Source organism: Schistocerca nitens, chromosome 1, assembly GCF_023898315.1.
Source record: "Schistocerca nitens isolate TAMUIC-IGC-003100 chromosome 1, iqSchNite1.1, whole genome shotgun sequence".
NCBI lineage: Eukaryota > Metazoa > Arthropoda > Insecta > Orthoptera > Acrididae > Schistocerca > Schistocerca nitens.
In genome coordinates this window covers 803,857,364-803,872,798 of record NC_064614.1, presented here as the reverse complement: position 1 = coordinate 803,872,798, position 15,435 = coordinate 803,857,364, and positions in this window count along the sequence as shown.

The window sequence follows — 15,435 nt, the reverse complement described above, 5'->3', positions numbered from 1 at the left end:
TCATTTTCTGTGAATATTCTCTTCTACTTTTTATCCTTATACTTATTTCTAACTATGTACATCCAATAACCTATATTAACTTCACACATTTAGCGTATTCTACGCTTCGTATAGTTTACTTGCGTCAGTGTTTCATTAAAGTCTCGTCCAGTAACAACGCTGACCAGCAGGACGGAACAGCATTTACATGCGGTGATGACATATCTGTCTCATAAAAGTTTTGCCCGTTGTTCACGTCGCGGCGGACGGCTGTTCGTAGCTCTGCTTACCGCCCCCTATGATGATATCACCGCGTTTTGTTTGCTAACTATTTTGTCCATTAATCTTTGTTCTACCTGTTTGATATCATGTTTTACACGTTTTCAAATTTCTTCACTATGTATGCGTAACCTAATTATGTACTTTTAAAATTAGTGTTCTTTGCAGTATAGTCTCCGACTTGGGAATAAATGTCTCTATTCGTTTTGTTTGTATAGCTGATTTACTTTATAGTAATCAGCTAATAGGTACTGCATTTCGTATTTCTCCTGTTTTGTCCGGTTGGCTGTGTGTCGTGAATGCCGATTCGCTTAAATTCCAAAATGGTTTCCCTCGTGGTGCGCGGTGTGTCTTCGCACATCTAGGCTGTAGCCGGCTGTCCCTAAAGGTGACACTGATCTTGACTTTGCATTTTGCGCCGGCCGCTGTGGCCGAGCGGTTCTAGGTGTTTCTGTCCGGAACCGCGCTGCTGCTACGGTCGCAGGTTCGAATCCTGCCTCGGGCATGGATGTGTTTGATGTCCTTAGGTTACTTAGGTTTAATTAGTTCTTAGTCTAGGAGACTGATGACCTCAGATGTTAAGTCCCATAGTGCTTAGAGCCATTTGATCATTTTTGCACTTTGCCTACTCTACCCCTAAGATCAGCTGTTGCTCGCTTCGCATTTAGTTCGTTATGAGTGATTTATTATATGCTGAAAAGGACCCAGATGTTCTATCCATTTCTTTTAATTCTGTGGTACATACGTCCGTATAAATGTATTAAATTCACGACAGGACTTGCTTCCAGATGGAATTTAGATACTATAATATGACGTATGCTTTGTGATTTCAAAAATCACTGTTTTGTCTGCGTATAGCGGGTGAAACTAAAAAATTTATATAGTGCAACAATGTATTTAACCCCCCCCCCCCATTGAGCTTGGGGATAAGGTCCTGCAGCGTCAGTAGATGCAAGATAGATCCCTTGGCAACTTTGCCATTATTGGGTGTAGTATGATAAGACATGTGCTATTCTGATGATTGACGTTTTGACAAACTGCACAGCGTCTGATAACTTGCTCTATACGTCGCCTCATATTAGGAAAATAACAATGTAGAGATTTTGGCAGCACTCTTCCGCACGCCGTAGTGTCCCCATATGCAGTGCGTATATTGAATTAAGTTGTCCACATATTCCTGAGGTATGCAAACACACCACTTATCCATATGTCGAGCTCTTCTATGAAAAAGTACACCGTTGTGTATAATGTAATACTGCTCTAAACGTTCGTGTGTTTTAGATTGCAAATTTTTTATTGCCTTGCTCCATCTCGGATCTTCTTCCTGCAAGCGTTGCATGTTTTTGCCCATTTTGATATAATATATTAAAAGTTCCATCATTTATCAAAAGTATCCTGAACCATTTTGTCTGTTCTAACTCATTAACACGATTTAGAAAAAGATGTCTGAATGGTGCGAAAACTGGCAGTTGCTCCTAAATAACGAAAAGTGTGAGGTCATCCACATGAGTGCTAAAAGGAACTCGTTAAACTTCGGTTACACGATAAATCAGTCTAATGTAAAAGCTGTAAATTCAACTAAATACCTAGGTATTACAATTACGAACAACTAACAACTTAAATTAGAAGGAACACATAGAAAATGTTGTGGGGAAGGCTAACCAAAGACTGCGTTTTATTGGCAGGACACTTAGAAAATGTAACAGACCTACTAAGGAGACTGCCTACACTACGCTTGTCTGTCCTCTTTTAGAATACCGCTGCGCGGTGTGGGATCGTTACCAGATAGGACTTACGGAGTACATCGAAAAAGTTCAAAGAAAGGGAGCACGTTTTGTATTATCGCGAAATATGGGAGAGAGTGTTACAGAAATGTACAGGACTTGTGCTGGAAATCATTAAAAGAGAGGCGTTTCTCGTTGCGACGGAATCTTTTCACGAACTCACGATCTTTCTCCTCCGAATGCAAAAATATTTTGTTGACACCGACCTACATAGGGAGGAACGATCACCACGATAAAATAAGGGAAATGAGAGCTCGTACGGAAAGATATAGCTGTTCATTCTTTCCGCGCGCAATACGAGATTGGAATAATAGAGAATTGTCAAGGTGGTTCGGTGAACCCTCTGCCAGGCACTTGAATGTGATTTGCAGAGTATCATGTAGATGTAGACATGGAAATCGGTGAGGCCTTGGGGTAACTGGTATAATGCATCTTCCAAAACATTCCGTTCCCAATTTATGTGTACTATTTAAAAATCAAACTCTTAAACATACATGCACCACCTAACTATTCTCTTATGTAACAACTTACACGTAAGAAGAAAGGACAAAGCTTGATGATCAGAGTAAACTTTAGCATGTTTTCCCCAAAGGTAATATTGAAATTTGCAAAACGCCCAAACTACCGCTAACGCTTCTAACTCAGTTACAGAATAAGGTCTTTCACATTCTGTAATGCTAGCAAAACTGATAATATTGACTTTTTCTTTACCATCATTTGTTATTATATGAAGCAGACACGCACCGAGCGCCTGATAACAAGCATCGGTGCTTAAACAGAAATCCAACTCCATATTTGGCTGCTTAAGGATAGGAAAGTTAATCAGCGCCTGCTTAATATGCTGAAAATCATTGTTGCATTCTTTAGTCCACAACCAAGAGTGGTTTTTACGCAGTAAGTTTAATAGTGAACTACTATTCAACAATTGATGTGGTAGAAATTTCCTGAAAAACGAGGCCAGCCTCATAAAATATTTTAATTGATTCTTTGTGTAGGGTGTTGGGAAATTGGTACCACATCTAGTTTACTGGGCTCATGTAAATTCCTGCTGGTGAAGTGATACGCCCTAAGAATTTTATTTTGTCTCTGCCGAAGTCGGACTTTTTAAAGTTAACTGTGACATCGTATTCATCAGATTTTTGAAAAACCTCTTCCAAAACGCTTACATGTTCATTCCATGTTTGGGTCGCAATTAATAGGTCATCAACATAGAGTGTAATCTGGCTAAGCAGTTCTGGTCCAAGTACTCTGTCTAGTGCTTCAATAAATACACCAGCGCTTACGATTTACCCTAAACTGGTAGCTCCTTCAGGCATTTATGAAAGCTGTATTCTTTCTACTCTCTTCATGTAATAAAATTTGCCAATAAGATGCCTTTCAAGCGAGGGATGTTATATACCTAACGCCATGAAACTTCAGTAAATGCTCTTCTACATTCTCTGCCCTTGTTCTTATAGGAACGATGATTTTATTTCCCTTGCGTCTAATACCAATCACACCGTTCTGTCAGTTTTACCAACTGCGAGAATCGGAATGCAGGACGGAACAGCATTTACATGCGTTGATGAGATATCTGTCTCATAAAAGTTTGCCCTCTGCTCGCGTCGCGCGTCGGCTTGCGCTTGCGTGGCGTGGGTGGGGGATTGTTGTCCGCACCCTGATTTCTCTCACCAGCGGACCGCTGTTTATAGCTCAGCTTACCGGCGCCAGTGATGATATTACAGTACTTCGTTTGCTAACTATTTTGTCCATTAATCTTTGTTCTACCTGCTTGATATCATGTTCTACGCATTTTAAAACTTCTTCTTCCTTATCCCCCATTACTTCCTTTACCGCTTCCACATAAGTACGTTGTTCACGTACGCATTTTTTTGCGAACTTTGTGTTTTCATGTTTTGTGTTATCCTTTACTATTTCGTAATGTTGCGCAATATCCGAGTTGATTCTTTTACGTTGAAACTTAAATAATTCTATCTGCACTGTAATGTGTTTCTACATTTTCTTGTAAGTCGTCACATAACGAATGCAGCTTCGCTACTTCTCATTGTTCATTATATGTGTTAACCTGCGTATTCTTTTGCGTTACCTGTAAATTATCCTGAGTTTCTCTGATTCCGGATAGCTCCTGTCCGTACATTCGTTCCAGTGTTTCAATCTTTTCTTCCATTGTACCTTTCAATTTCTCACTCACATCGTGAACTGAAGTTTGTACTTGTTGGGTAATTTTTCTATCCGCCTCCTTGGAGATTGTGAAATCTTCTGTCTGGACGTCGTATTCAGATTATTGAGTTCTGTGTGCAAATTTTTTACTTCGCCTGATATGTGTCACGTTTGTATTTACCTTCCCGATTTCGGACTTTACTGTGGTCATGTCCGCTTTGATATTAGTCACCTCTGTTTGCATTATGTCGAAACTCGACATCTTGGAATTTATTGTGTTCATGTCTGCTTGTATTGTTTCTGAACTCGACATTTTTGAATTTACTGTGTGCAAATTGGTCTCTAAACTCGACATTTTCGAATTCATGTCTGTTTTCATTGCGTTCATGTCTGTTTGTATTGTTCTGTTAAGGCTCGAAATAAGGCTTGCATATCTTCCCTAGTCACTTCTGGCCTACGCCTGTCAGCATCTGCGTTTGTACTGCATCTGTATTCATTTCGTCTATTGTAATCAACGTATTGCTGTAATGAAATATCCGTATTCATGGGCGTCGAATGCAACAATGGCATGTCGCGCCCACCATGCAAAGAATCACCGCTTGACGGATCCAAAACACTCACTGTTGCGTTTTACACACGCAAAGCTACTACATTCGTATTTTGATTTTGAAATGACATTTCACTATCGTTTTGTCCATCCATTATTAAAATCTTTACGTGTCTGCAGCTGTGGCGGATTTCCGTATACACCCACTAGGCACGGGGCTAGGGGTGACACCTAAAGAGGGGTAGCATTTTTTGCTCTGTACTCATTTAAACCTTTTACGTTTTAAAATAACTGCGCTTAAAACGACAAAAATTTTTAATATTGTTAAAGAACTTGCCAGTTTAAATAAGCCTGAAGAACAAAATTCGACATTACGAGCTTAATATATACATAGTTTACTTGGTGACTGAATGATAATTTAACGTTGGCCGGAGTGGCCGAGCCGTTCTAGGAGCTACAGTCTGGAACCGTGCGGCTGCTGCGGTCGTAGGTTCGAATCCTGCCTAGGGCATGGATGTGTGTGATGTCCTTAGGTTAGTTAGGTTAAAGTAGTTCTACGTTCTAGGGGACTGATGACCTCAGAAGTTAAGTCCCATAGTACTCAAGAGCCATTTGAGCCATTTGATAATTTAACATTGGGTTTCTGTATGGTTTCATCTTCATGATTGTTCAAAATATTTTGAAGTAAGCTGTCAGGACGGCAATCTACAATACAATGAAACTTCCTGGCAGATTGAAACTGTGTGCCGGACGGAGACTCGAAATCGGGATCGTCGCCTTTCGCGGGCAAGTGCTCTACCATCTGAGATACCCAAGCACGACTCACGACCCATCCTCACAGCTTCAGTTCCTCAAGTACCTCGCTTCCTACCTTCCAAACTTCACAGAAGGTATTCTGCGAACCGAGACTCGAACTCAGGTAGAGCACTTGCCGCGAAAGGCAAAGGTCCCGAGTTCGAGTCTCCGTCCGGCACACAGTTTTAATCTGCCAGGAAGTTTCATATCAGCGCACACTCTACTGCAGAGTGAAAATATCATTCTGGAATCATCCTCCAGGCTGTGGCTAAGCCATGTCTCCGCAATATACTTTCTTCCAGGAGTGCTAGTTCTGCTAGGTTCTCAGAAGAGCTTCTGTCAACTTTGGAATGTAGGAGGCGAGGTACTGGCGGAATTGAAACTGCGAGGATGGGTCGTGAGTCGTGCTTGGGTAGCTCAGATGGTACAAGGAACGATCGGTCGCGAAATGGAAACCATTGTAAAAATCCGATGAGTCTTTTCACAGACGTTTTGGGCAGTGTCTCTAGTATGCCCGTCGATAGCATCAAGACGCTCTTTTCAGTTGTGAGCACACTGTGAGCGAGTAAAGGTGCCTACAACAACAATGTCTCCCGCCAAATAGGAGGGCCCGCTAAGAGGCTTCGCTTTAATGAATGCAGCCCACCTAACACAACTGCCACGCACTTCCTTCTTCATGGCAATTCTCAACCGCACTCTGCAGGAGCAGTGAATACGCTCCTGCCTCCTTTACGATGTAAAATGTTCGATCACACACAACACAGCCCTAATTGGCTTGTCCTGAGTATCACCTCTGTTCACATGAAACGCTGGATACGAAGACAAGACTTGGGCGTAGACTACGCACTATAGACCAGCGTAGAGAATTATCAGAAAGCACAGGTGCTGCCTTCTATGACGATGGTGTTGGAAATTTGGTATAACGCTTTGACAAATATCTAAGTCGGAGCGGCGACTATGTAGAGAAGTACCCGGAAGGTGTAGCTAAACGAGCAAAGAAAACGTTTTGATTTTCACTGTGGTTTCCATTTCGCGACCGAGCGTTCCTTACTTTCCGAACAACCCTCGTAGAACACTTTCCCGCGAAAGGCAAAGGTCAAAAGTCGCCTTTCGGCCGTGGTCACTTGCGCACCGGCTCTGTGCCCCTAACAGCACACCACAGTTGTTTATTTCCTCGTCGCTGTATTTCGTGTTGTTTAGCGTCCATTACTATTGCACCTCATGGAGCACTGTTTCTGCCGAACGACACTTAAAGTAACATTCGAAGCCCGACCACGTGCTTATAAAATTGAACAATTCATTCTCGAAGAGTTATGTCTTGATCCCCGGGAAGTGATAAGTATTCACTTATCTATCACTAGCAGTATCGGCTTTTTTAAGATGACGACGTAGGAAGCATGTGCTGAGGTAGTTCGACAACATGCACACGGATTCAAGTTCAAGCATTCTGATTGGCATATAGGAGAGGTAACGGTCTTCGAACAATTCGGGTCTTTGAGCTCCCTTTCGAAGTGCCACAACATGTTGTCGTCGAAGGTTCCCGACCTTACGGCAATGTTGTGGGGCACATCGCGGAAAAATGGCAAACGTCGACGACATACCACGTGTTGAATGGTGTCCGATGAATCAAAATCGAACTCTCCAAGTATGTACCATCCTATTTGCTGATAGGTTTGTATGATGGCCAGCCGCGGACATGTGCCGGTTGAGGACAAAAGGGTCATGTTCGGTCAGACTGTCTGCGCCGACGTTTGCTCCCGGTCCCGACCAGTGAGTCAGCTCCCGAAGTGACGGTCACGTCTTTACCAGACAGCGACGCCACAGCCGTATGCAGCCCAAATGCGTCACTTCAGGAAGCGACTGTTCTCCCCTCGGAAATGACGGCGCTGCCATGGCCTCAGTGGCACCATCTCCCCCGACAGCTATGACCCCACCAACTCTCCAGAGCTCCATTACCAGCCTGCCAGCTGCGAACACATCGATGTGAGTGTGGTGTCTACCTCTTCCTTTCTTCAAACGGACCCGACCTCGGACACTGAACGTCCACATTCTGATACAGAACAGCACCTCTGAAAGCAGCGGTCGCCCGAAAAAGAAAGAAGTCAAACACCATCCGACGACACACTTCTTCATCTGGCATTACAGGCAGTATAGCGGATACAACACAGTTATCTCCCATCGAGCGCCCTGACGACAAGAGCGGCGACTCCTGATGCCCCATCTGAGGAAGGATCCCATCTGACAACGATGGGAGAGTCCCTGGACCCCACTACAGCAGCGTCACCACAACTCGCCCTCGGTGAGTGCGACAGTAGCTTGCCACCTGTTCCAATCTACTGGGCTGATGATGTCGACGATGGAGCAGATCGAGATGGTGGCCCTCCCATCAGGCAGTGACCCCTAGAGGTGCCTGACCCACCTTCCACCCAGTGATTGCCGCTACAGTGATTGCGCCGGATGCTACACGCCAGCCAGACATCTCTGCCGGAACATCTGTGCCCATGATGGAAGCACGCCCACAACACTACACCATTGCGACGATGAATCTGGCCACCGTTCGGGTTTCCCACAAACTGTTCAGAGAGACCATTTATGGCACTGATGTAGGCAATGCCCGCCTCTAAGAAGTGATCGTCGTTGATTTCTAAATCCCCACTGGCTACATGGCACACATCTCTCATGCTTCTGTCAACGGTAGTGGAGTCGCCATCTTCGTCCATTCTGGACTCCCTGTTGAAGATGTACTGTACCTTCCTAATGCTTGAGGTATGACTCCCACGCTGTTCGGCGTCTGCATCCTCAATGTATATACGCCGTCAGGCGACAGTCGCCATCGTGATCGACACATCTTCTTTGCTGACGAGGTAACGCCGCTTTTTGAGAGACCCCAGGACGAAATGGTCCCTCGGTGGCGATTTCAACGCCACACAAGGGCCTGATGACAAAATTCCACGTCATTCCCCGTGCGCAGCCCTCTCCGTCATCATCGATAGAATTCAGCTTGTTGACACAAGGACAAAAGTTCGTGGCACCTGTGCAGGTTTCACATATTATACGGCGCATTCATCCAGTCTCCTCGACCGTATATATCTCACACGTTCCCTTGCTCCCGACACTCGACATGCCGACCTATGGACATTGGCTTTCTGTAACCACGACGCCTATATGTGCGATGTCGTCCTCGCCCGACAACAGGTGTGGAACAGCCGCGGCCTGTGTAACTTAAACGTTTCCCACCTGACTGTCCCTGATTCCAGACGTATTGATGAGGATGCGCGGGCCCTCTGTCTTCGACGTCACCCCACATACACATCCACCTTATCCTCGTGGCTATCCTGCGCGAAACCAGTTCTACGAAAGGCACTGATGGGATATGACAAAGACTACAAAGCTTGGCAAGCGAGCACCATGGACTTTTATTATGCGGTGCTTCATGACTGCACTTCGATGGCATTCTCTCCTGTCCGTCAGACGATAGTGCATCGTGCTAAAGCGCAGATCACTTCACTTATGCGGCGACGCTTGCAAGGGACCCTTTTCAGATTCAGCACTCGTGACCATATACCTCACGAAACGACATGGATGTACCACCTTCTCACAGAACGCCGACGTCGTCGTCGAGCTGTCATCCACGACCTCACTGATGCGAAAGAACGACGATTCACTACGCAATGCGCCATTGGTCACGCTTTCTATTCTCATTTACTCCAGCTTTACGCTGTCGTTCCACATCCCCCGACCTTAATTGAGGAGGTATCAGCACTGACTGTTAACACCATGCCAGAGGATGTGGCTCGAGAAATTCAAGAACAAGTGACCTCCGATGGAGTCCTAGACGTTATCAAGGTGGGAGCTGCCATCGAGTCCCCTGAACCTGACGGCCTCTCCCCCCCCCCCCCCCTCTCGCGAATTTTATAAGTGTTTTAGCTATATTTTGGTGCGTACTTGGACGTCCATCTGTCGTGAACTGATGTCACCCACAACGTCGATCCCAGCCGCCTTCCTTGAGAGGATCATCATCCTGGTCCCTAAGACACATGGGCGATCACGGATCTGGCCCATCACTCTGCTCAACAGTGACATGACAATGTTTAACCGTTTGTCGGCCTCACAGCTCAAGAAGTCAGCAAGATACGTCACCTCCCTTGATCAGATGGGCGGTAACAACAACATCCATACCATCCATATGGCACTTTAACGTTACAGGGACATGACTGCGCTCGCAACATTTACCACGCGCATCAGCATCGCTTGACTTCAGTCAAGCATTCGAACATGTTGACCATACCTTTCGGAAATCAGTCCAACACATGTGTTTCCGAGCTTTTATAGTAACAATGATAATGTGGCTCCTGAGCAGCGCGACTTCCAAAATACTCTCTAATGGCCGCCTCACCGCGTCTCTAGCGATCGAGGGCTCTGTCCGTCAGGTTTGCCAACTTTTCACGATTCTGTATGCTTTGGCATTAGAGGCCCTACTCCAGGGGCTTCGCCAACGCCTGGTGGGCCTGACATTGCATGGCCTTCTGTTGCATAGCCTATGCTGACGATCTAGTTTACTTCCACAATGAAGACAATGTTCGCACAGCTCTGACTTGGGAGGCGACATATGGGGAGGCATCGAGCAATTCTCTTAAAATTTCCAAATCGAAGGTTCTGCCCATTGGTGAGGGTCTACCTCAGAGATATGTCGCTCCACTAAGTGTAGCCACCAGCGTCCGCTCTTTGAGCATTGATTTTATGAATGACCTCCGTCTTTCATCGGCAACCTACAGTAGACATCTCCTCCAAACGATCCTTGTGGACCACCGGCTTAGGTCCCTCGACATTGTACAGCGTGCACAATACGTGAATGTTTACCACGCCTCACGCATCCCCCATATGGCACAAGTGTTCCCGGTTCACTACCCTCACACGTCGTCTGTTGATGGTGATGGGATCCTCTGTCTGTACCGGGATGATATTTAAAGATCAATATTCCTCCCTTCCCCTCTCATGGGAGGGTGGTGGAGTGGGCTTATTCCATGTGACAGACAGCGTTACAGCTATTATTGTTAGCTCCCAAGTGAAAGTCTGGCATCGATGACCGACGAGCCTGACCGGACTGCTTTTGCATGAATACGTGCCAGTGTCCATGTCAGCCCCAGTCATGTTATCAGGCATTCCACGCCCCTTTTATCACTTTCGGCACTTATTTCTTGAATTAAGTTACATCCTGCACTCCTTACCCCTTGCATGTATACTCCAGACAAAGACTATACATGACATATTACAAATGTGTCGCACCCCCAACCCCATCGAACACATGTTTTCCCAGATCTTATGGCGTCGTGTGTGGTAACCGGTGCATGCTGGTTATCTCGACATCAGCGTTCAGTCCACCTGGTATATCATCGTCAAGGGCAAACAGGTCAACCAGTTTTGCGAGCACCGCATCCACTCTGTATCCAATGTTGTCCAGAGAACACAGACGCTCATCGATTCTCATTTGGTCCGTCGTCTGACGTCTGGAGGCTCGCGCAGCATATCATGGCTTTCCTTACCCGACAGACACCTGCTCAGATCACTTTCTTTTATTCCCGGATGTGATTCATTACTCCGGAACAAAAACTAATGCTGTGAATTGGATGCGCTGTCATACGGTCCGCTACCTTTCTGGCCCCGATGAGAAATCGGAACTAGGTTACTGGACTTACCTTAACGATGTACACTGTGCACTTGTTCGCAACCCTAGATACAAGACGTTCTTTTCCCATTTTCTATGGAGGGCCTTTCATGAACCGCCTGCCATCCGGGACGTCCAAGCCATGAGATGATGATGCTTTTTGCCGACATGATGCTCTGAACGAATTAGACACGGAATCTCCGTTAAAATTTGGAGAAGACACGTTGGATATTCCGCCATTTGGAAGGCGCTAGCGACTCCTGGAATTCTGGTACATAGACTAATTTAATACAAATAAACAAATAAAAGAAAATAGAAATATACATACAAAAAAGTAATAAAACAGAAAAAAACAAAAAATGCAATAAAATGAACTAAAAAATGCCCATACACAAGTACTTTCATTTCCATCGCTACTTTCTATGTTCTCCCCCCACCCCCCCGTACTTTCTTCCTTCCCTACACCCTTGTTGTAATAGGTTATTGGTTTTGTGATAGGCGTAGATAGGCGCCAATGTCTGAAGAGGGGCATTTTTTTTTGTTAGAACGCAAGTGGCAGTGGAAAAAAACAGTGGTAGAGCATAAAAAAAGATGTTAGATTAGATTAGATTAGATTAGTTTTCGTTCCATAGATCTGTGCTGAGGAGATCCTCGTGGATGTGGAACATGTCAATTTTTATTTTTTTTAAGCTGAAATAACAATACTAATAGTATGAATATATACAATACATCATTTGTTTCTATTAAAAAATTCGTCAATGGAGTAGAAGGAGTTGGCCACTAGTAAGTCTTTCAGGCTCCTTTTAAACTGATCTTTATTTGTAACTAAATTTTTTATGTTTACTGGCAAATTATTGAAGATGAGTGTTCCTGAATAGTGGACCCCTTTTTGAACTAAAGTAAGTGCTTTTAAGTCCTTGTGCAGATCATTTTTGTTCCTGGTATTGTATGTATGAACTGAGCTGTTTGTTGGAAAAAATATTATTTAGGACAAATTTCATTAATGAGTAAATATACTGAGAGGCAGTAGTTAGTATACCCAGTTCTTTGAAGAGGTTTCTACAGGACGTCCGTGAATTTACTCCACAAATAATACGTATTGCACGCTTTTGGACTCTGAAAACGTTTGTTTGACTTGAAGAGTTACCCCAAAATATTATACCATATGACATTATGGAATGAAAGTAGGCAAAGTATGCAAGCTTTTTCATTTTTATGTCGCCTATGTCTGCTAACACTCGAATTGCAAATACAGATTTGTTAAGGCGTTTCTGCAGTTCTGTGGTGTGCTCTTCCCAACTAAATTTATTATCAAGTTGTAATCCCAGGAATATAAGACTGTCAACCTCTTCTATCTGCTCTTCTTCGTATTTTATGCATATGCTGGGTGGAAACCTCTTACAGGTTCTGAATTGCATATAGTGAGTCTTTTCGAAGTTTAATGTCAGTGAGTTGGCTTTAAACTATTTATTAATATCCATGAAAATATCATTAGTAGATTTTCTAGAACTACACTTGACATACTATTTATTGCAAACAAAACGAACTCTGCTTCTGGCAGTGTAACTGATGAGAGATCATTAATGTACACAAGCAAAAGCAATGGCCCTAAGATGGATCCTTGTGGGACACCACATGTAATTTCTTCCAATTCTGATGATGACTGATAACTTAATTCACTAGTCCCTTGCACTGACACCCTTTGTTTCCTGTTAGTGAGGTATGACTTGAACCATTTTGCAGCACTGCCCGTGACACAATAGAATTCTAATTTACTTAAAAGGATGTTGTGGTTCACACAATCAAATGCCTTTGACAAATCACGGAAAATACCTGCTGCTTGTAATTTGTTATTTAATGAATTAAGTAAATTTTCACTGTAGGTGTAAATAGCCTTCTCGATATCAGCACCCTTCAGAAATCCAAACTGTGTTCTTGATAATATGTTATTTGTGGTCAGATGGTTGAGCAGCTGCCTGTACATTACTTTTTCTAAAATTTTTGAGAATGCTGGCAAAAGTGAAATCGGTCTGTAGTTTGATGGTATCTCTTTATCCCCTTTCTTGAATAGAGGCTTAACATCTGCATATTTTAGCCAGTCAGGAAATGTCCCAGTTATAATTCACTGGTTACACAAGTAACTTAGAATTGTACTAAACTCACAAGAAAATGCCTTAATTAACTTTGTTGGTATTTCATCGTACCCACTAGAATGCTTTGTTTTTAAAGATTTTATTATGGACGTTATTTCTTTTGGTGAAGTGAGTGATATATTCATGTCCTTGAAGCTATTTGTGAAGGCTAGTTTCAGATATTCAAGGGCATTATTTACTGATCCTGAAAGTCCCATTCTATCAGTAACGGATATAAAGTACTTGTTAAATAGATTTGCCACACTATGCCCATCAGTTACTAATGTGTCATCTACCCTTAGTGCTATTTGCTCCTGTTCCTTTCTGGTTCTGCCAGTCTGCTCTTTCACTATATTCCATATTGTTTTTATTTTGTTCCCTGACATTGCTATCCTCTTCTCGTAGTGCATTTGTTTAGACGTCTGAATTATTTTTTTAATGTTTTACAGTATTCCTTGTATTTAACTAAATCATCAGCATTGGAGCTATTCTTGGTCGACAGATACATTTTCCTTTTTGTCTTACAGGAAATCTTTATTCCTTGTGTAATCCATGGTTTTATTATAGATTCTGTTTAATTTGAGTAACTTTTAGAGGAAAACAGTTTTCAAACATGGTACTGACATTGTTCATGAATGTGTTATATTTTTCATTCATGTCATGAGCACTATAAACATCTTTCCAGTTCATATCTTTGAGCAGTTTTCTAAAACATTCAATTTTTGGTTGATTGACTACTCTCCTGTACTCACATTTAGCAGTCTTGGTAATCTGCTTAGAATTTACATCTAAAACAAGGAGCGGCATGTCATGATCTGATAGTCCATTTATAACAGATTTTATGATATGATTTTGTTCCTTTGATTTGTCTATAAAAATGTTATCAATGGCTGTCCTTGAGGATTTAGTGATCCTAGTTGGAAAGTTTACAGTGTAAGTTAGATTGAAAGACAACATTACTAACTGCAGTGAATGTTTATTGGAAGATTGCATTAAAAAATCTGTATTAAAGTCACCAGCAATCAAAATTTCTTTGTTTCTTCCTGTTAAATAACCCAAAAGAGCTTCTAGATGATCTAAGAATACACTCCTGGAAATGGAAAAAAGAACACATTGACACCGGTGTGTCAGACCCACCATACTTGCTCCGGATACTGCGAGAGGGCTGTACAAGCAATGATCACACGCACGGCACAGTGAACACACCAGGAACCGCGGTGTTGGCCGTCGAATGGCGCTAGCTGCGCAGCATTTGTGCACCGCCGCCGTCAGTGTCAGCCAGTTTGCCGTGGCATACGGAGCTCCATCGCAGTCTTTAACACTGGTAGCATGCCGCGACAGCGTGGACGTGAACCGTATGTGCAGTTGACGGACTTTGAGCGAGGGCGTATAGTGGGCATGCGGGAGGCCGGGTGGACGTACCGCCGAATTGCTCAACACGTGGGGCGTGAGGTCTCCACAGTACATCGATGTTGTCGCCAGTGGTCGGCGGAAGGTGCACGTGCCCGTCGACCTGGGACCGGACCGCAGCGACGCACGGATGCACGCCAAGACCGTAGGATCCTACGCAGTGCCGTAGGGGACCGCACCGCCACTTCCCAGCAAATTAGGGACACTGTTGCTCCTGGGGTATCGGCGAGGACCAATCGCAACCGTCTCCATGAAGCTGGGCTACGGTCCCGCACACCGTTAGGCCGTCTTCCGCTCACGCCCCAACATCGTGCAGCCCGCCTCCAGTGGTGTCGCGACAGGCGTGAATGGAGGGACGAATGGAGACGTGTCGTCTTCAGCGATGAGAGTCGCTTCTGCCTTGGTGCCAATGATGGTCGTATGCGTGTTTGGCGCCGTGCAGGTGAGCGCCACAATCAGGACTGCATACGACCGAGGCACACAGGGCCAACACCCGGCATCATGGTGTGGGGAGCGATCTCCTACACTGGCCGTACACCACTGGTGATCGTCGAGGGGACACTGAATAGTGCACGGTACATCCAAACCGTCATCGAACCCATCGTTCTACCATTCCTAGACCGGAAAGGGAACTTGCTGTTCCAACAGGACAATGCACGTCCGCATGTATCCCGTGCCACCCAA